Source organism: Chamaea fasciata, unplaced genomic scaffold, assembly GCF_029207755.1.
Source record: "Chamaea fasciata isolate MVZ Bird 193981 ecotype frontalis unplaced genomic scaffold, bChaFas1.0.hap1 SCAF_1, whole genome shotgun sequence".
Lineage (NCBI taxonomy): Eukaryota > Metazoa > Chordata > Aves > Passeriformes > Sylviidae > Chamaea > Chamaea fasciata.
In genome coordinates this window covers 99,684,762-99,705,585 of record NW_027094086.1, presented here as the reverse complement: position 1 = coordinate 99,705,585, position 20,824 = coordinate 99,684,762, and the positions used below count along the sequence as shown (strand labels likewise).

The 20,824-nt window shown below is 39.5% G+C and overlaps 1 long non-coding RNA gene across 1 annotated transcript; it reads right to left on the bottom strand.

The window, feature by feature from the left end:
* Positions 1-16,004: 16,004 nt before the first annotated feature.
* On the bottom strand, positions 16,005-17,626 carry LOC136305533 (uncharacterized). The gene is made up of 3 exons (XR_010725437.1): positions 17,549-17,626; positions 16,502-16,638; positions 16,005-16,257 (listed from the first exon to the last, which is right to left on the bottom strand). It is a non-coding gene; the product is annotated as an uncharacterized lncRNA (long non-coding RNA).
* Between the last annotated feature and the right edge of the window lie 3,198 nt (positions 17,627-20,824).

Below are 20,824 nucleotides of genomic sequence, written 5' to 3'. Positions count from 1 at the left end.
TCTGGCTCATCAGCAGCACTTGGAGGAGAAAGGGAAAACCTGGGACTAGGATGCTCATATGTAAGTAAAAGGGAAGATGTTTTTTCAATATCTTGTTTTAAAATGAACATTCTTCAAATCTGGGGGGGGGGGGAGTGGGGGGTGTGGGGGGGGGGGTGGGGAGGGGGAATTCTTGTGATACAAGGGAAAGATGTTGATTGATTTCCCCTGGGAATCTGTACATTGAATTCCACCCTCTGTGAGGTCCCTAATGCTGAGAGCTCTCAAGCACCCAAGTGTGATTCAGGGTGATTTTTTCCAGAGTTACCCTCACAGCAAGATGCTTTTCAAAAATCACCACCCTTTATCTCCTGGCAGAAATACACTGTACTCACTGAGGTTTCAAAGATGCAGATGAAAATAACACCACAATGCAACTGCACTTCACCTAATTGTCTGCTAGGAAACAACACAAAGCTACTTATACCAGAAAAAAAATACCCTGGAGGAAGATTCACAAACATGTATTGATGTTACCACCATATTGCTGACAACACTTGCAATAAACCCGCTTTTTATCTTATTAGTAGCACTCTGCTGTCCCTCGATGTCATGATTCCCAACTGCTGCCACATGGACCGTAGTTCTGAGAGCCATGCCAGAGTGTAGGTGCAGCAGGGAGGCTGAAACCCTGTCAGTGGGGATTGGTTTTTTTGGTATGGTTTGTTGTTGTTGGTAGTTTTGATTTTTGTTTGTTTGTTTTTTGTTTTGGCTTGTTTGTTTGGGGGTTTTTTGGGGGGGATGGGTTTGGTGGTTGTTGGTTGGTTTTTTTTTTCCTTTTGTTTATTTGTTTGTTGGGGTTTTTTTCAGAAAAGTCTAGGTATTTAAAGCTCAGGTCTGCTGCCTGGGAAAGATTGTGATCCTGGAGCACTGTCCAACTGCCACAAGTCCAAGCAACTCTGTCCCAGACACAGAAATGCTGGGGCTGCTCAGCCTCCTGTGCTATGTTAAACCTCCCCTTGAAGTAATGAATCACAGAGCCACAGATTTCACTGTACAACCTTTTCCAGGCTTCTCCTGCTGTTGACAGAAACTATAAAGGCCAGGACTTCTCTCTGACTGCTCGTGGGTTTCAAGGCCTCTTTTTCCTTTCCTTTTCTGGTGCTTCTTTGCCCTGTCTTACATGTTGTAATTAGCTTTCCTGGAGCAGTTTTACAAGATGAAGATAAGAAACAGCTTATCCCAGGCAGTTGTTTCTCTTCACGTTTTCCCTCAGAAAAGAAAAAAACCCAAAACTTCTAAGAACTGAGTTTCTATCAGGACAATTATTTGAAGGACTAGACAACAGAAATGCTCTGGGCAGTCAAGGAGAGAACTTTAAAAGGAATCCAGCTGAAATGCAATAACACAAATATTTGAAGGGATTTTTGAGGAATTCCAGGACAACACATTCCTCCCTCAAGCTTCACCAGTGCTTGATAAGGTGGTTACATTTTCCTAGTGATTGAAAAAAAACCCACTTTTTAACCACCATTTAAGAAGTAACTATGTGGCTGCATGATTGTGTTACCCCACCAGGAGAGAAGTTTTTTGAGCCATGCATTGAGCTGATACTTCCTTTTCCCAACCTCACTATTTTTGGGAAAAGAAATATTTCCTTTCCTCTAACAACTAGCTTTTGGAGTCAGCTGAGTGTAGCTGGAAGACAGCACGACAAATATTGCTAAGCCATGGGGTGATTTTGTTTTAATAATAGGTTGTTACCTGTATCTCTCTGGAGTCTGGTACTTACTACCTCTATATCCTGTGAGTTTGGTTTCGCAGGCTACAGCTTGGACCAGAAATTGATAAAACTGAACTTTGCTTCCCTCACACATTAATTGCAGTCCTGGTTCTAGTGCCATGATGGAAATCAAGCTTGTACTTCTTACCGAAGTGGTTTTCTTGCTTAGAAAAAACTGAGGAACTCCCGCCTCCCACATGCTGTAGAAATCAAAATACCAAAAAGCTTTAAAATATAAATAAACAAATTAATGGAAGTTCACAAGGGGCAATTAAACAGGAAGATACAGACGTAACCTCCAATTCAAAAGTGCCTAGGCTGCAGACTGCCAGAAAGGAGGTAGAAATATTGAGCAACTATCACTGTAAGATAACCCTGTTTTTATGTTAAGATATTCTTTTTGGTAAAGCAATGATGCAGTGTCAACTAAGCTAAGTAGCCTAGCAAATTGAACTCAGAGTTGAGCCCTGTGAATAGGAAGTCATTTTTCACAACACTGAGCTACAGCATATATATTTTATTCTGCACCTGGTCCTGTTGCCGTCTCTTTTTTTCTGAGTTTTGTTTTGATGTATGTGCAACTTGTATTCAGCTTATAGAACAGGAGAAAAAGTAGGCATGGGTACACGCAAGAGGACTACAGCACCTGCCAAGGCAGTATCTGGCTGCAAGGCTGCATATTCAGAGGAGGTTTCTATATAGGGAAGAATGGGAAGTCTGAGAGGTGATTTTAAAATGGATTGGGGATTGAATGGCAGAGAATTTTGAGGTTTGAGATGGGCTTGGTGAAAAGAAATGAGGACATTTGGTTACTGGGTGGAAGGATAATGAAGAAGTGAGGTTTAATATGGACACCCCTTTACCTCTGTTCACACAGGCATTTCTAATCACAGTCACCTTTCTGAAGAGAAGAAAACAAACTTGCTTTCTTCCAATATTCTCTTTCTCAAAGACATGCGCAGATAAAAAAATGCACATGGCCCTGACTGTCCAGTTCCTGCTTCTCCTTCCCATTTTTGCTATTGGGACCACAGTGTAAGTTCTTTATTCTGTTGGTGGAGTTTAGGGTAGTGAAAATGTCTTCACTTTGAGTGGTGATCTTGACACACTTCAGAGAAGTCTGATTGTTGAGCAGCCTGCCTTTTGGAGACCAATATATGTTTGAATCTCTGCCTCTTTGCTCCTTTTTACCTAACAGATTTTCAGTCCAAGAAAAGAAGTTCTTCTGTTTTAAGTCCTGAGGTTACAGACTAAATATCTGGGAATGACCAATTGGAGGCTGTGTTATGGACACCACATTCCAGAAGACAATCAATGAATCTCAACTTTGTTGTGTCTCCTGGGAGAGAGACTTGCAGCAGTTTTGGGGAAAATTGCAAGAACACAGTTTTTCAAAGACATCACAGTTTCTCTTGGGTTGCAATGCAAGATGTAACCAAAAGTATGTAATCTATTGCTGTCTGTTGAAACTGGTTGGGCAGGTGTTTTATCTCTTCTATGACCCATTCCTCATAACTCTGGTGGGGAGGGGGTCTTCTGTTAATGGCCTGGCTGTTAAAACCAGGTGGGGCAGTCTTCTTTATCTCTTCCACAACCCATCCTCCCTCCAAGGGGATATCTTCTGTTAATGAGGCATTGAGGCTCACCACATGACTGATAATATTACATCATCCCATTGTGAGATGCTCCACCCAGTGGGAAGAGCCAAGCATTCCTACCTGGATAAGATCTGAGATTCAGAACACCAGGACAGCCTGTTTCCACTGGATTACCAGAGGAACACCAGACCCATCTCACCACCACTGGACCTTCAGAGGAAAACTATACCCTTCTACAGGATCATCTCTGCTCCAACAGAACCACATCTGTCACTCCAGGAGGACTTAAATGGACTGCTCCCAACACCCTGACCAACAGGGTGTCAGGTTGTATTCTGACTCTGTCAGTGTTTTTTGTTTGTTTGTTTGTTTTTTGTTTTGTTTTGGGTTTTTTTTGTTTATTTGCTTTTTTGGTACTACTACATTTTTATTTTTTAATTCCTAGTAAAGAACTGTTATTCCTATTGTTATTTCTTTGCCTGAGAGACCCCTAATTTCAAAATTATAATAATTCGGAGGGAGGGGGTTTATATTCTCCATTCCAAGGGAGGCTCCGTCTTTCCCTGGCAGACACCTCTCTTTCCAAACCAAGACACAGTTGAAGATAATTGGCCAACCAGAATAATTGTATGAGTTCAAAGGACTTGCGGAAGAGGATAGATATAATGACTGCCAGAATATACAGGCAAACATACTTTTAGTATAAATATTAACCAGAGTAAGTTCTCTGCATTGTTATGGATTTTGTCAAAGATTTACATGATTTTGATAAAGGAAAAACAAACAGTTTTAGGAACGTTTTATGAAGTACTGTATACTTACTGGGATTGCTTTTTTGGCATGTCTTTCCTTGGAGGAAAATGCAACTAACTATAATATTTTTCTAGCTCAGGAAAAATGATGAAGTATTTAATCTGAAAAATTTACACTGAATTTAAGGTCACCAACAAATTTTCATTATATACAATCTCTCTACATATACACTTGTATATTGTCCTGGGTTGCAGTATAGGATGTGCCCAAACAATGTATTCTATCACCACCTTCATGAGCTGTTGAAACCAGGTAGGACAGTGTTTCCTTTGCCCTCTCCCTCGGGACCATCTTCTGTTAATGTCCCCATCAATGCCTTGCTGCATGACTCATAGGTAACTCCCTCCGGGAGCTATCTCTGTTTAATGGGCCATCAGGGACCCCCTGCATGACTCACAGAATGATATCATCTCATTGTGAGATGCTCTGCCCAGGGGGAGGAGCCAAGCATTCCCACCTGGATATAATCTGGGATTTGAGACAGTACAGGGAGCCCTTACCCCCTGTATTCCCAGAGGACAAGAGCTTCCAGACGTTTCTACGGGATCACTGCTTCAAGAAGACCACCTCATCTGGACTGCTTCCATGACCCTGCTCAGGTTGTATTCTGACTCTATCAGTGGTCTTTTGTATTACTGTTTTTTGTTTTTTGGTTTTTTGTTTGGTTTTTTTTGTTTGTTTGTTTTTTGTTTTGTTTTGTTTTTGTGTGTGTGTGGTTTTTTTGTTGTTGTTGTTTTTTGGGGTTTTTTTGTTTGTTTGTGGGGTTTTTTGGTTTGTTTGTTTGGGTTTTCTGGGGTTTTTTTGGGTTTTTTGGGGGTTTTTTTGTTTGTTTGTTCCCTCCCCCCCCCCTTAAATAATATTTCTGACTTGGAGTCTCTCACTGGTTTTGCTTTCAAACCACTACATATATTTTTTGCCTGTCCTTGCAGTATATACATGTCTATCAAGCGTACAGCAAAATAGAATTCAAATGCCTTCAAACACAAGAAAAAACGCCAAAGCCAGAAACTGTTCCAAACTGCACCTCAGCCAAAAAAATCTACATCTAGACAGTCCCTTAAATATTAAGAACGTAAAAGTTTAGGACCATTTCCACTGCTAATAAATCTATCCTTCATTATTAGCCACCACATGGGTGCTTTAATTTCTGTCCAAGCCTCCAACAGACAAAGCAGACAACAAATGTAGTAAGTTCTGTATCAGATTCTCTTGCCCTTGTTGCTATGCACCTTTTCTGTGTGCTGATGACATAATGTCATTAAATTAACCCTGACAGCTCTTTTCCTTTCTTTTTTTCCTTTTCAAGAAAATGGATGTGAAGAACATTCTTTTATAAAATCATTATATGGTTTTGAACATAGTATTTTCTCCAGAGTAGGAGCAATAGTTTTTCATGGGCTGTGTTTTTTGAGTTCAGACTTTGACTCAGTCAAAATTTTTTCTTCAACATTATTAAAAAGAGGTGGTAATTTACCTCTGTCTAACTGAGGAGAGCTAGGAATGGAATAGATTGAAACAATATGGAAGTGAATATTGAAAATACAGAATGAAATCTAGTACTTTCCTCTCCTTGGTAGGCCACTCTAAAAAGGGAGCCAGAAAACAAATAATGGAAGATGAGGAAGGTGAGGAATATGACTTGGCTTCTAGACTGACTAGGATTCTTCTCTGAGAGGAGATGACTGTGAGAGATCATGATGGAAACAAAACTATGGATAGTCTGTTTATTAACCACTTTTCTCTGGTTATTGCAATAAAAGGTAAGAGCCAACCACTGAAACTGGCCAGTGAAGCCACTTGATGGAAAACCAAGTGGAAAGTAAAGCAGAAATAGTACTTTCTAGTTTTCTCTGGCTTACATCAAGCTCCTTATGCTGGGACATCCTCTGTGACCCTATTTCCCTCTCTCCCTTCGTGATTTCTTTTTTTTAATGTATTCTACATTGCTTTCTACCTATCAAGTTGTCTTGTGACTTTGCCCCTCCACCATGGACTGTGGTCCTCTTCTCCTGCTTGTTTGTGTCCTTTCTAACTGGATTGTCTCCCAGGCTATTGCCTTGCTTCACATCCTACTTCGTACTACATTCCCACAAAACCATCTTTCAGTTGTACTTTACTCAAAAATGCTGTGGAAGTTTTTGGCAGACCAACCTTAATTCTTCCACATTTTGCTCTGGGTATTTCCTAGGGGATTTCAGCATAGTCAAGGAGGTTTGCCACACTTTTGGACTTGAGCCAGCATGACTCTGCTGGGCCATTCTTACACTTTTCTGATGGTCCTTCCAATTCCTTCAGGTTTAGACTTCCATGAATCCTTCTATTTGCCCATAACAACATTGATTTTCCTGCCTCTATAGTTGGAGACAGGAGATCCAAACAGTTCTGGTAGTTTTGCAGATGGGCACACTGGCACTGGCACTGTGGAGGCATTAGTGCAGTCAGGACACCAGGCTCAACAGAGATTTAGGGGGGAAACTTGGACGAGGAGGAGTAGTCATATCAGCTCTGCATGATGACCACTAAGGTAAAAACACCTGAACAGTACTCCTCCATTTTCCACAAAAGCTTTGATCTTTCTTTCCCCTAAGTGGTAATAAAGACAAAATTAATGAAAATAAAAAGAAGGCTCTGTGGATCTTTTGAATCTTTTACTGTGATATGGACTCTTCAATTATCTTATGTCTTGCACAGCATTCTTAAAGACCATCCCAACCCATCTGGCTGGTGCAACTTGGAAGTATAGCTGCCAAAAGGAACAAAAAAAATGTGGATGAAAAATATTCATGGCACGTGAAATAAGAGGGGACTTATTCATTCAGAGAGAGAAAAAGAGATGACAATACCTAAAGTATGGGACATATTAATGACTACTGTAGTGCTGATAAGAACATGTCAAGAATTTGTGCACATATGCAATTCATAACTTTTTAGACATCAATCTCTTTTCTGCACAAACAGATTTACAGCATGTTTTTACCCAGCTCAGTAGACAGATGAAGAAAATGCTACAGCGTGGCAGAAGACAAATATTTTCAATTCCTCCATGTCTTGGTTTGAAAGACATGTATCTGCCAGGGAGGGGCAGGGCCTCCCTAGAAATGGAGAATTCAAATCCCCTCCCTCCAAATTATTATAATTTAGAAAATTAAAGGGGCTTTCAGGCAGAGGTATGGGGATGGGAATAACTGTTTTTATTAGTATGTATAACAAGGCAAACAAACAACAACTACAGCACTAGTAGTAAACAGAACCAGGAACCTTGGGGAGCTTTGTTTCACAAAGCCCGGGGCAGTCTGACCTCTTGGGACTCCGAGAGCACCAAGCTGGAACGGTGGAAAAATCCCGGGTTGGTGGATGATATCAGAAGCTGTACGGTGATAGCTGGAACGTCAGGGATGTCCTGGCAGGGCAGAGGGTGCAGGGCTACAGCGTAGCAAAAAGCCTCAAAGCAGTGCCGAAGAAGCAGCGGCACGGGACAGGGTCGGCCCAGCAGGGCAGGAGGAGGAGCTCAGAGCTCCAGGGCACACAAGCAGATGATGGTACATTTCCCAGGACCGGACTTTGGTGGTGGCAGCAAACTCCTCCCGCAGCAAGGAACAGCCTGTCTGTCCTCGCTCTGATGGCGAGAGCAAGAGAGAAGCTGACCCCAGCCCTGTCCTTTTTCCTGCCCTAAAACTCATGTTATCTTCCCCTCCCAACTTTGGCCACCTTTTTTGTTTTGGTCAAGCACCCAGTACTTAGTCTCCTAGTAACTCATGGGGAAATTTTCTGTAAGTAAAAAAGGAACAAACCTGACCCCTAACGCTCCACTACAAAGATATAATATTCTTAAAACAAGGCATTTCCCACTCCTTTATCTCCAACTACTCTGCCATAACAAGTCTCTTGGATTGACTCAAATTATACGTGTGCCAGATTTAAACTCTAAAGTACCTAATTTTCTGAGTTTGGAGGTGTGGATTACTGGCTAGTACCAGTCTCTATAGCCAGTGAAATGAATCCCAGAGTTTCAAACTCCTTAGTGACCACTGTATGCATTTGAGTTTGATCCTTCCACATCTATGCCTTTGTTTTAGGCACTAGTGGCCTAAGTTATGGAACAGTACATACCAAATCATCAGGTGCCCAGCATTTATACACTGTCATTCCATGGCATGGAGATCTGGCCTGAGAGACTGGGTGAAAATAGTTAAAGACAAAGCTATGTTTAGAGTGAAGAAACACAGGAAATATAGTTAGTGCCCACATCAAAGTGTCTGTGACTACTCTGAATGGCATCTTCACTTTCAGGCTCCCACAGTATTATTTTCTTTAGCATTTGTGGTTGATCTGCAGTCAGACCAAGCAATATACTTCAGGGGTGCATCTGAGGAGATAATCTAAGAAAACAATAGACTTTTGCTCTGTTTTCTGAACAGCGTCATCATCAAAACTTACTGAAATCAAAAACAAAAACACAGCAAAGCACAAAAGGGTCAAGTCTCGGTCAGGCTGGAACCCAGAGAGTGGCACGTATTGCTCTCCCTCCAACCAATGCATTCCTACATCTACTTCAGATTAATCACCAAACAAATCCTTCTTGGCCTAAATGGGGTGTTGAAGAAAGGCAAATTAAGATAAAATAATGGAAATGAGGGAGGAATTAAGCTGTGGTCAGAAGCTGATTTGAAAATTACAGTTAAACAACCAAAAAACTACTAAATTTCATCTGATGCTTGTGAAGTGACCACACAGATTCACTTGTTCTGAGTCTTCTCCAAGGCTGTGATCACTGGGGTGTCCAAGTCTCTAGTAACTATGTCAGTGGCTATGTGAAGAACAGCTTTGTGTACCACCTCTTAGCTGTATGCAAACAATGGAATACATCAGCAAGGCACACAGCATTGCAATACCAAAGCATTGCCCATTTTTGCATGTCTGTCATTCACTCTTACAAGTTTCACCCATATTCTTTCAAACTAAGGCTTGATGAAAACTTTATTTTAAAGAAAAGCTTAGAATCACTTGTCATCCTCAGCCTGTTTCATTACTGTATCTGCCCTGGGACAGGTAATGGAAAATAACTATCGAAATTATTCTTTTTAGATCAGTGCTAAGGCTGGATGAGCTCTGCAGTAGGAACATTCATTTAACTGTAAGCAAGCACAGCCCCTGGCACAGAGTATCCCAAGTGAAAGGCACCACCAACTATAAAACGTACATTGCCAAAAATGATTCCATGAAGAATGAGATCTGAAAGAAATTTTACGTATTATTTTCACAATGTTTTGTAACGTGCTGTCTATACGATGTGGTTTTGATCTGTTTTGTTCTTTACTACAAAATGTATTCTTAAGATAGGATATTCTTTTGTAGAGTAATTTCCAATATTAAGTGTAGGAATTATTCCTGGGGTAGGTAAAACACTAAAATTGGAAAGAACTTCTGAAGTTGGATCTTCCAGTTTCTACACATAGTCTTATCATTTTTACCCATGCAGAGTGAGAGTAGACAGCTACCAGGACAGAACAACAACAAAAGGCTGCAGCAGGACTTCCTGGGGGCCACAGCAGAAGTTTAGTCTATGATCTTTTCTGTATTACATGTTCTGAGTAAGACACTCCTCTGCTTCTCAAAAAAGAAAAAAAAGAAAAAAAAAAAGTGTCTGAGACAAAGTGCCCTGCTCTGTCATCATTTTCCATCCTATTTCAGAGTAGAGAAGAACCAAAACCCATGTGCAAATACTACCTTGAACTTTGAAATGCAGAAAAACTTTCAGAGGATAATAATTCACTAAGGACTGACTTATACATTTTATGTTTCTCGGGTTATAGCCTCAACTGAAATAAGTGGCTGCGTCTCAGGCACAAATTTGGGTACGTTCTTTCCTTTCAGATAACAGGGAGTACCTCACACAACAAGATTTTGTATTCCCTCCCCACATAGCAGCTGCTTCTTCTTCCATATGCTGTTAATATTTCCCTTCCCTGAGCTTTTCCTACTTTCACCGAGTTCTAATTTGTCTACAGTCACTACATATGGGCACAGTATCCCACATGCTAAGTGAACACATAAACACATACTTAATTGCCTAATGGCCTAGTAATATTTTCCATGTTATTTTTCCCTCTGTTCCTAATGCAAAATTATTCCATTACTTGTTTGGTTTCTGTTTTTTCATGCTTTTTACCTACCATTTAATATTTAGAAGATATCATTACTGATGTGCTGACATTAAAGCTATTAACTTTTTCCCAAAACAAAGTTACTACATCCAACATAAATATACTTCTGTAAATAAAGACAGCAAACCTAGTAACTACTGAAAAATTACCCCAAAAAACTATAAGTAATTTTCAATGCAGATATAAGGGCTAGTGACAACAAAATGAATGAATTCATTGACAATGAATGAATGACAACAATCAATGAATTCACCACCACATTTTAGATAGTGTGTTTGGCACTTAACTCATGTGATGGTGTAGCTGATAGAGATTCATAAAAAGTTTCTGCCCAAAAGTAATTTCATTACTACACTTGACTCTGATACATCTATAGATATTTGTACCATCAAAATTCTTCCCCTACTGATGTGCCTCAACATAATATAGAGATAAAAACAGGCTGAATGAAAATTCATCTTTAATGTTATGTAAGTCTTTGCTGAAGAAGCTTCATGGGATGCATCCAGTTGATCCTGATTCAATAGGCAACAGTAGTTCCTAAAAAATTTTCCTTCCAAAAACCATTATTTTGCAGTTCAACATATTGCTCTGAGTTTCAGGACCAGCTTACTGTGTGGCTCTGTGAATTTTGTTATATCAGATGAATTAGGAAATTACAGGATAATAGCAGGAGAACAACAAAATCTAATCTCCACAGGTTGTTGTAGTAGCTTTGACATCAGATGAACACAGAAGAACCCAAACAATAGTTAACGGTAGAATGGTCTCTTCATAGCATGAATGTATTAATAACACAGAATAAATGCTGACATGAAAGCAACTCTTACTATTTTTTTTTATTATTCCCACATAAAAATATGGTAGATTTTCATCTTCTCCACAAACTTTTTAAATTGCTTGAAAACTATCCAATTCCTTATTTTAGCTTCTTTGGAAGCCTACAAACCCTTTGACACATGCCAAGAGGGGGGAGTTGCAGTTAGCAATGTGCAGTTAGCTTTGTATTTCATCTTGTGTTTATCTGTGCACAGTCAGAATATTCACGTCTGAGCATTGCATTCTAAGCGATCTCTCATTCCAGGAAATGTGTTGGGCAGCACAAAGAAAAATAAAAAGATCCTGATTGGAGAAAACCATGAGAAAAAATGGAACAAGGGATAGGTCTGACCAGCAGTCCCTTGAGCTTCAATCAGACCACAATTATCTACCAAAGAGCTCACTGATGGTGCAATAGCAGAGCCCATCTCAGCTCTGTGCAGCAACCCCATTACTCACAGTCATCCCAAACAACTCACCTCCCAGACAGAGAGGAGCCAGTTGGGGTACATGGTCTTGCATTTCTTGCACATTCCTTCAGGCAAAGAATGTCAACAATTTTTATATAGTTCTGAAAACTAAGCATTTTATTAGGTATGCTTTTATATGCATACATATGTTTAGGCGTTAAATAATGGGTTTTCCTTCAGTTATGGATTTTAGTTCCCCTCCCCTTTCTTCATCATCTTCTTTATTCATTCTAGGTGTGTTCCTTGCATAGACAACATTTCTTATCTCTATGCTTTCAAAATTATTTCCAACTGGAAATCAGTAAGCTATTCCTTTGTAACCCATTTTACGGATTTATGAGATACTACTATTACTTAATCAAAACACAAGTCAAAAACACTTTTTCTTTGATTGTTTTTATTGTAAACAGCACAAATTTTTACATTTTGCAGAGAGAATTTGTTTTGTTTCAAATCCTGAATTTTAAAACAAACTAACCCACCCAAAGCAAACAAAACCAGACCCACATACTAAAGCAAATGAAATAAAATAACCTGCACTCTCAGAGGGTCCCTTATTACTTTAGCAAATCATAACCCAGCTCAAAAATTACAGGAACTCTGGATTTTCAAAATGCTTGAAAAGCTAATGTAGATGAAGTTTACCAATGGAAAGTGTTTTTGTTTTAGTACAGCTAAAACCCTTGTGTTTTCTATTAATCTGAGGATTATAAAAGATGACAGAATCCATAAATCAAACAAAAATATTAGTCACAAACAGTCTAACATGTTTTCTCAGACTCATACAATAAATCCCCTATGCATTCAGGTTATTCCCATGATCCATCTTTATGCACTTTTATTAGACTGGCATTCAGAGACTTCTGATTAGTTCATTCTTACAATAACAGCAGTTAAAAAGCAGAGATGTAATAATGTACAGACAAATTTTATGGGATATACATAAGACCAAAGACCACAAAGAGATCAGCAATGTGAGAAGAAACCATCTGGCAGTGAGGTTTTTGTAAACTGCTAAATGTGCTATTGATTTTTATTGCAATAGTGTATCAATAGAGACTACAGATTATTGCCCACTTACAGCTTTGTATCACTGACATTCTTGACAGTAAATGTAGTTTCTATCAAGCAAAGATAGCAAGCTAAAAAACAGGTACATAAAGGAAAAGACAAACCAGGAAATCCAGAGATGGAGATGGGCAGCTTTTAAAAATATCTGATTAATACACTAATTTCTTTTGAGTACTGCTGTTACTAACAATTTAGTGCACAAAGCAATAATCAGGATCAACAGACCATTTGGTAGGTGCTCTAGGAACACACACAGAGTCATCAACAGAAAACTAATGGAGACACAGGTGTGAGCTGGAAATAAATAGGGTATTGAGGCCAGATAAATTATTAGTAATACTGGGAGGCCAACATGAGAACACACGATGTGAGATGGGACCTCAGATATCCATCAGTGTTTCCTTCTCCCCTAGAGGAACAGTGACTCCCCAAAAGGAAGAATAAGTTGAGGAAAAAAGAGGAGAAACTACAGAGATACTCATCTCTAACTTGTGCCTATAGAGTGTCTCATCCTCTCCTCTTGCTTCCCACCAGACAACATTTCCAACCTCTCTTGGTCCTTCACTATGTCAATTGTAGCAGACTGGTAAGTTTGATCTACACACATACCATTATCAACTAAGATCAACATCAAGTCTGAGTGTGATTTTGGTAAGCAAGCTGTTCTTTCTCTTTCCAAGGCCAGCGAAGAAAGACTAGTGCAAGATAGAAGTGATTTTATTAAGTACTAGGATGATAAGTAGTGTTCATAGGTCTGCTTATAACCCTGCTGACCGTACTCTACAAGTCCCTAAGTCCTGAGTTTTAATTTCAACCTTGTTAGTTGAAATTGCATTTTTGCAAAGCCTCCAGGGTCCCTATCTCTCTATGGAAGAGCAGGTGGGTACATAACTCATGTCTTAGTCTATCTGAGCTCTGGGATGTGCATTTCCCTTTGCACCTGCCTTGCAGGGTTCACCTGAGAAGCAGTGGCTAAGAAGAAATCTGGGCTCCCCATTCCTCCCAGGTGTATCAGCAGTCATGTGGATGACACAGCCTGTGGAAAGTACATGGTGATCAAGCTTGTTTTCCCAACCTCTTTCCCTTTCCCCCCATTTTCTGCCAGTTCCCAGGGTCCCACATCAAATTGGCTCCCCTGCCCAGTGAGGTGCAGCCTCACAACTCCCTCCTCTCCTCCTCCTACAGATGCTATTGTCTTACAGGGAGTAGTCCTTCCAGAACACATAGACGTAGTCCAAGGGCCATGCTCCAGAACTGAATTCTCTGTTCTCAGCCCAGGGCCACAGCACCAGAGAGCATTGCAGACAACCCAGGTGCTTGCTTGTCTCATCTTCTGGGCCAAGGAGTCTTAATCAATTTTCTGCAAAGGCATACAGCTGTACTGGAAGGAGTGAAGAGTGAGGAGTATGTCACCCAAAACAGTCTCTAATTTATGGTTTAAGTACAAAATAAACAAATGACAGAGCACTCATAAATGGGATTATCTTTCCCCATTTTTTTTGCTTTATGTAGCTCCCATCCTTCTTGTGCAAAACTGTTGATCTCCCAGGTGAGTGCTGAAGCACTGGGAGCTCTTTCAGAAGTTCCACTTAAGAGCATGAGTTCACTTTCAGCATGATGCAAGGAGTGCCCTTAGCCTGGGTTTGGGGAAACTGCTTTGTACATTTGGCATAACTTGTATCTAAGTTTATGGTTGGAGCTTGGAGTCTTCTGGTTTTGAAAAATACTGACCAGTTCTGCATGTAGCACCCCAAATTTCTACATTTAGTAGAAATTTTGTGCAGAGATTTAACAAACATTACCGTGCCATACTGTAAGAACACGTCTTTCTTTAAGCCCTGACTTACTTCTTAAATTATCCACAATGGGTGAGTCATTGTTACTGTAATCTCAGAGGGAACTGGATTTGAGGATTTGAGAACAAAGAACACAAACCTTAAGGAAACCAGGCTTCATTACCTACATTGCTTATGGAACAGCTTGTTTCAATATATATCACTTAAGAATCCCATATAGCATGGTAATTTTATTTCTGAAGAACATGATTAGGCATCAGAGAGATGTGCACTTTGTTTGTGAAGGTGTATTTTTCCATAGCGCATGTAAGGATATTTTCAATGGGTTTAAATAGGCAGCTCATGTCTTCCTAGCACAACTGAAACATTGAACTTGATTATTGTACCTCAGATTAATGAAAAACATGAAACAATATGATTAGAAACACTGTAATGAAATTGCAGCAGAGCCAAACCGACATTATCAGAACAAAACATCCATGTCTCAGTCCAATTTTTAGCCTGTTTAAACCTCCCTGAATGAAAGCATTGCTTGTCTGTTCACTTGACTGCTCACATGCCACTTTTACTGCCAGGATTTTTAATTTGCAAGTTATTGACATAAAAATCAACAACAACATATAAATACAGGTAACCCCTTTGCCCCTGTGAAGTACTAAACCATCTTTACAGCACCAACCCACAACTGCCAGATGAAAGAGAAAACAAAGCTTTCTGTACTACTTTTCTGTCAGAAAGACTAGCCATTGTTTTACTTTAGCACTTTGCTGAATAAACTAGAAACAGGACTTCCAAAATGCACAACTGTAAATTACTGAGCTATGGAGATGCCATTAGAAAGGAAATTAATGTGAACAGTGGGGTGCCTTAATGTAAAATGTGACAATGATTAATCAAAGGAAACCTGGATTTTGAGCAGTAGATATTTCAACTGACTACCAAAGATAACTTACATTCTGTTTTCATAGTCAATTTTGCATTTGCTCAGAAAGACTAAGAGGCTCAATAGTTGCAATATTATAAAAACAACAAAAAAAAAAACCCCAAACAACAACAACAACAAAAAAAAACCCATACGAAAACCAAAGATATTCATGTAAATAAATTACTAGAGGTTCCCTTCAATTTCTGCTATAGAAGGTAAAGACTCTAGACAGTTATATACCAGGAATTCTGTGGGACAGGAAACAAGGGACTCTGCATTACTGTAACAAAACACTCGTAGTTTCCAGAGTAAAGGTCCCATTTTTTCCATAGGGCAGACCATATTCAGGGGACAATCACAGGCTAGGAATTGAAATGGGCCATAAGTGAAAACAGAGCTAAGACATTAAACATATGCTAAGTGCAGTAAACACATTCATAGTTCTTTTGCAGTGATAGAAATTAGTTGCCAGGTAATGTTTTATACACTAAATACACAGCTGTATAAATTTTAATTAGTGTATTCTTTTTATTGATTCACTGAACTTTTCCAACTGTCGGATTTTTAGAATACAATGTTGCTTAGGTACAGAAGTCAACAGAATATGAAGAACGCAGTATAGATCACTTTCCTAACATCACAAGTTATAATTAGACTTGGTTGTAAAAACTGGCAAAGCCACCATAAACCCCTTTGACTGACAAATATTTCAGTCTGAGGAACAAGTGTCCATTTTTAAGATCTTCAGAGCAGCAGTTGCTCAACCATAGTGTCTATGAAGGGGAATTCCTGTATTTATTTTCTTCATAATATCCTCCACAGTCAGCCTTCCCTATTCTCTGTGGCCACAGGAAAGAAACAACATCCAAGGCATTAAGTTAATATGTAGACTTCAGAAGAATCTAGCTACCTGCAATTTTCAAAGTGTCATTAATCTTAAAGTATTTGCAGCAGACCCTGTAAGTAAAACACGGATTTTCTGAAGGGACTTCTGCAGTACTGGTCCTGTTTTCCCAAACAGTCTGATAATAGACAAAAATGTCCTCAGGGACAAAGCAGTCTTGTGTCCTAAGCTCAGCTTACCTGATAGAGCTTCAAACCCACACAATTTACAACATTTTGCTTTTTACAGTCCCTCCTTTGCAGTAAGATGTAGGTCTCAGATATCACTGCAGAAAAAGGTTGATTTGTAGTGAGATGCAGCACACAGTGAGTCATCCCTATGGGAGGAAAATAATCCATGCAAAATTCAACAGAAACTTATGCTTACTAGGACATCCCATTCTGCCTTGCTTCTGCCAAACAAAGCACCAGAAGGGACAGGAGTGTCTGCTCAGGAGCAAACAGAAAAAAGCTCAAAGCAGATTCACAGGCCTCCCTCAAAAATGCATGAGAACCCTTCCACTACTCTTGCTGTGGAGTTCTTTGCTAGAAAGAAGTCACACACAAGGCTTTCTTCACTTGAAGGTCTGTTTGGATATAATTTGTATACTTGGCTTCTTTAAGATCCATGAATTTAATTACAAGCACAAAAAAAACCAACTTCTAGCATCATGATGAAGAATGGGGGATGGATACCTGGTCAGATTAAAGAATCTTCATGTTTGGTACAAAGCATGGTAAAGATCATGCCAGTTTCTCAAGCCTCCTTAGGCAAAGACACAGAAATCAGGTAACATGCTTTCAGTATTGCTTATTGGAAGAAAAGTCAAAAATGTGTTTGGCTGCTAGTTAGCAGATAGGCAGGGTGTACTGAGACTGCTCTCTGAGCTGAAGAGCACTGAGAAATGAAGTACTGAAAGCATTCCCCTGTGTCATACTAGCTACAATGTTAAGAGTAGACTCTCAACCTCTTCCTGCCCAGCTTCATCCTACCAATTCGAAAGAAAAATATTACTCTGTCTAATCTGAAGAACAGTGGAGAAGTTGTGTCGTATCTCTGTGAAGCTGAGGGAGCTGACCCTCAAGCATCTGCTCTTCTTGCTTTATATGTACTGATGAGGACCATACAGGGTGTCTGCAAGCGGTTTGTAGCTAAGGCAGTACAGCAAGACACTCTGTTTTCAGAAACACTTTACATTTAGAAAAAGGATTTAAGAATAATACACAAAGTGAGAAACGCAAACTTACCCAGGGATCAGCAAAAGCAGAATATCTTTGGGATTCCATAGTGGCTAATCAAAAGCTGGCATTGCCTGCAGGTGACCTAGAGGCCAATTTAACACAGCTTAGAAGTATGCAGACCACTGAGTGCTTATACAGACTGTTTTTAGAAAGTTGCGAATAAGTTGATTTAGGCATATAGTTAGAAATACACTTTTGGAGCATAACAGAGGGATTTTAACAGCAGTTAAGTTCTGCAATAGACAAAATCACAAGGAAGAAACAACAGGGAAAGGATAAATAGTGGTATATTGTGTATGACAGTGAGCTACAGTGGTGGAAGAATCAGTCTTACAAGCTTTTGGTATGTGTGCAGATTGCAGGAATGCAGCAATTGAAAAATCCATGCATCTGTGAGGAATATTACAGAGGTTCAAGGGCAGATTGAGTTTGTCAAATTAGTTAATTTAAAAAATTACGCAAATATTTGTGTTATTGTATGTGAAATGTATAGCATATGAATTAATCCCTTTCTTCCCTACAAGGACATGGCCTTGATTTTGGCAGTGTATAAAAGCAGAACAATTTAAGCAAGAGAAGGCAATATTTATATGCATTTAAAAGGATTGTCATTTAGGAAGTACAGGGTCTGATACCAAGAATTTCTGCAGGATCTCTTTGAAAACCCTTGTGTAATGCAAGCTGCAGCCCACTCTGATTGCCATCTTGAATGACTTTTTCCTTGAAATAGTGACCATCCACAGAGCTTTCAAAGCGTCAGTCATTGCTGTGGGGATCCTCAGATGGATATTGCAGGAACACAGGGATTTACATCTCATACTTATATTTCTCAGTTGAGACCTACAGTCACAACTAAAATGCAAATAATAAATATTAATAACTCTTCCTAAGAGTTAAAGTGATCATTTCAGACAGTTAAATATTATTGAAGCAGGCCCCTGATGTGCTTGTCCCTGTCTCGTGTATTTTTCTGCTGCAGTATAAGCTCAGCAAAGAACAATTTAAGTGTATGCCACATATTTTCATTACATGTGCTTCCTTACACAGGATCATAGCAGTGAGTTGGTGGACCGAGCTCCACTTTCACTTACAGCAAGGTGACTCTGGAGTAAATCACTTGGATTCAGTTGAATTACACTGGTACATAACTGAGAGGAATTTCCTCTGATAGATATCACTTCCATGCATGATATACGCACGTTCCTCAACAGTAATTAAGACCAGATGTTGCTTCATATTTATGCTGTAAGTACGTGGCTATTGTTTTTGTCTGATACCTCAAAAGACAGTTTTCTGCCATTCCCATACATAGCCGGTACTTTCCCACACATTCTCCAGCTAATAAGTTACAAAGTTTCCCCTGAACAAGTATCTAGTGCAATTTAAAATTGAAAAGCTTGGCAAGGAATTAGGCAACAGGTGCCTGGTATCCATCTATTGTCTATTTACAGCTGGAAGAATTACAATCTGGGTCTTTCTAAAAAAGGTTTGGAACTCAGAGTCTCCAGAGGAATGTGTGCCGAGGGCTTGATACAGGAGTGGGGACACCACCCGCCCTACAGGGACTGCAGCTGCAGAAGGAAGGGTGGCACAGGGCTGGGGAGGGCATCTGCACACGGGCACAGGCAGGAAGATGAGGTTAACTTACATTTTTAGACTGGCAATCCTGGTACTTTCCACACATGTGCTGGGCCTGGGAAGACTCCAGAAAAGCCAGCCAAGATTGTCAATTTATTCAAGCTTTGAAAGAAAAACTCTGAGATATATATGTAACTATTAGATATTAGACACCAATATATTTTTAAATATATATTTAATATATAGGTGCACACACACAAATATGTGTGTTTGTATATATATGCATATTTTTAATGTTCACAACCCTTTATTTGCTGCCTCTTAAACTAAAAAGAAAACATCTTACACTGACAGAAATGTTAGAACCACAATAGGAGTTAAAAAGGATACTGACTGATAACTGCGGTCACCATCTGCGATCCAATTAAATTCTCAGACATAAGATCTGCATAAGCACACAATGAAAGACTCTTTCTGTGGGGTGGAATACAACCCTAGAAAAAATTGCAGAGGCTACACCGAGGTTCTTACAAATTTATTACCCTGTTTATTTTTAAGACAAAAGACTCTAAATGTGTCAGTCATAAATAACAGCTGTAGTGCAGGCTATAGGTTTTTATCAGTAATCATGTTTCTGCAAAGACTAGCCTTTGCTGAACTGTTTCACTGAAAATGAGTGAAAGCTTAGAACTAACTTTGCAAACAAATTCTTTAAGTATTCAAGGCTGAGTGAAGATTATATTAGAACAAGCCTAGATTTTAAAACAAGACCATTTTTTTTCTTCTGATTTCTTCATATGTAACAGCCAACTGGAGGAGGTCATACATTCATAATTGGATAACAAATTCTCTGATCTTCATAAGAGTACAAGGGTTTCTAGAAGACTAAGGATATTGATGCTTTGTCTTTTCTGGTTAACTACCTTTTTTCCCCCAGACATGTACTCAGAGTATGCACCTTATTATATGCCTGCCCACTCTTTAGCCCAAAGGTGGTTTGGACCTGGACTGTAGTTTGTCCATCTGCAGTACAAAAATCAGAAAAGGCGACCACTGAAGAAAGATGCATATGCTTTTCTTTCTAAGACTTTCCAAGGTATCTGCTCAGTATGAATATTCTGTTTCAAGCAGATGAAAGTATGGATCCGATTTCAGAAAGCACCAGGATGAATTCTTACAGAGCAGAATTCCTCTTTTCTAAAACTTCTCAAAGCTCTCCTCCTTCTTTGCCCTTGCCCAGGCACAGGTATCCATATGTGCCTTTGGAGTTGTGTATGGTCAGAGGGAAGCAGAATAGCCACCAACGCAGAAACAATGCCACTGTCCACATCTCAGCTGCCCCTTCCAGCTGCCTTGCTGTAACTTAAATAATCATCTAGGTGAAGAGTGGTTGCTTTTATCCAGTAGGCGAAAGTTTTTGCTAGAAGAGGCAAAAAGGCATTTTGAAGACTTTACCTTCTCTGTACTGCCAGGTCTCATAGTTGTAATTATTGTTTATTCTGCTTGGAGCTCCAGGTTCTGGAGCTGTGAAAAATCTCAGCTTTCATTAAAAGAAAAAGTAGGTTTTGTGCCTGCCGAGACAAGTCTGAAAACATGAACTTAAGGCCTGGGGGATAAAAAAAAAAAAGATCGGAAGAAAAGCACTTTAAAAGGTATTACCTTAGAAAAAGTTAATTACATGAATTTTTAGGGCTTAGCATATTT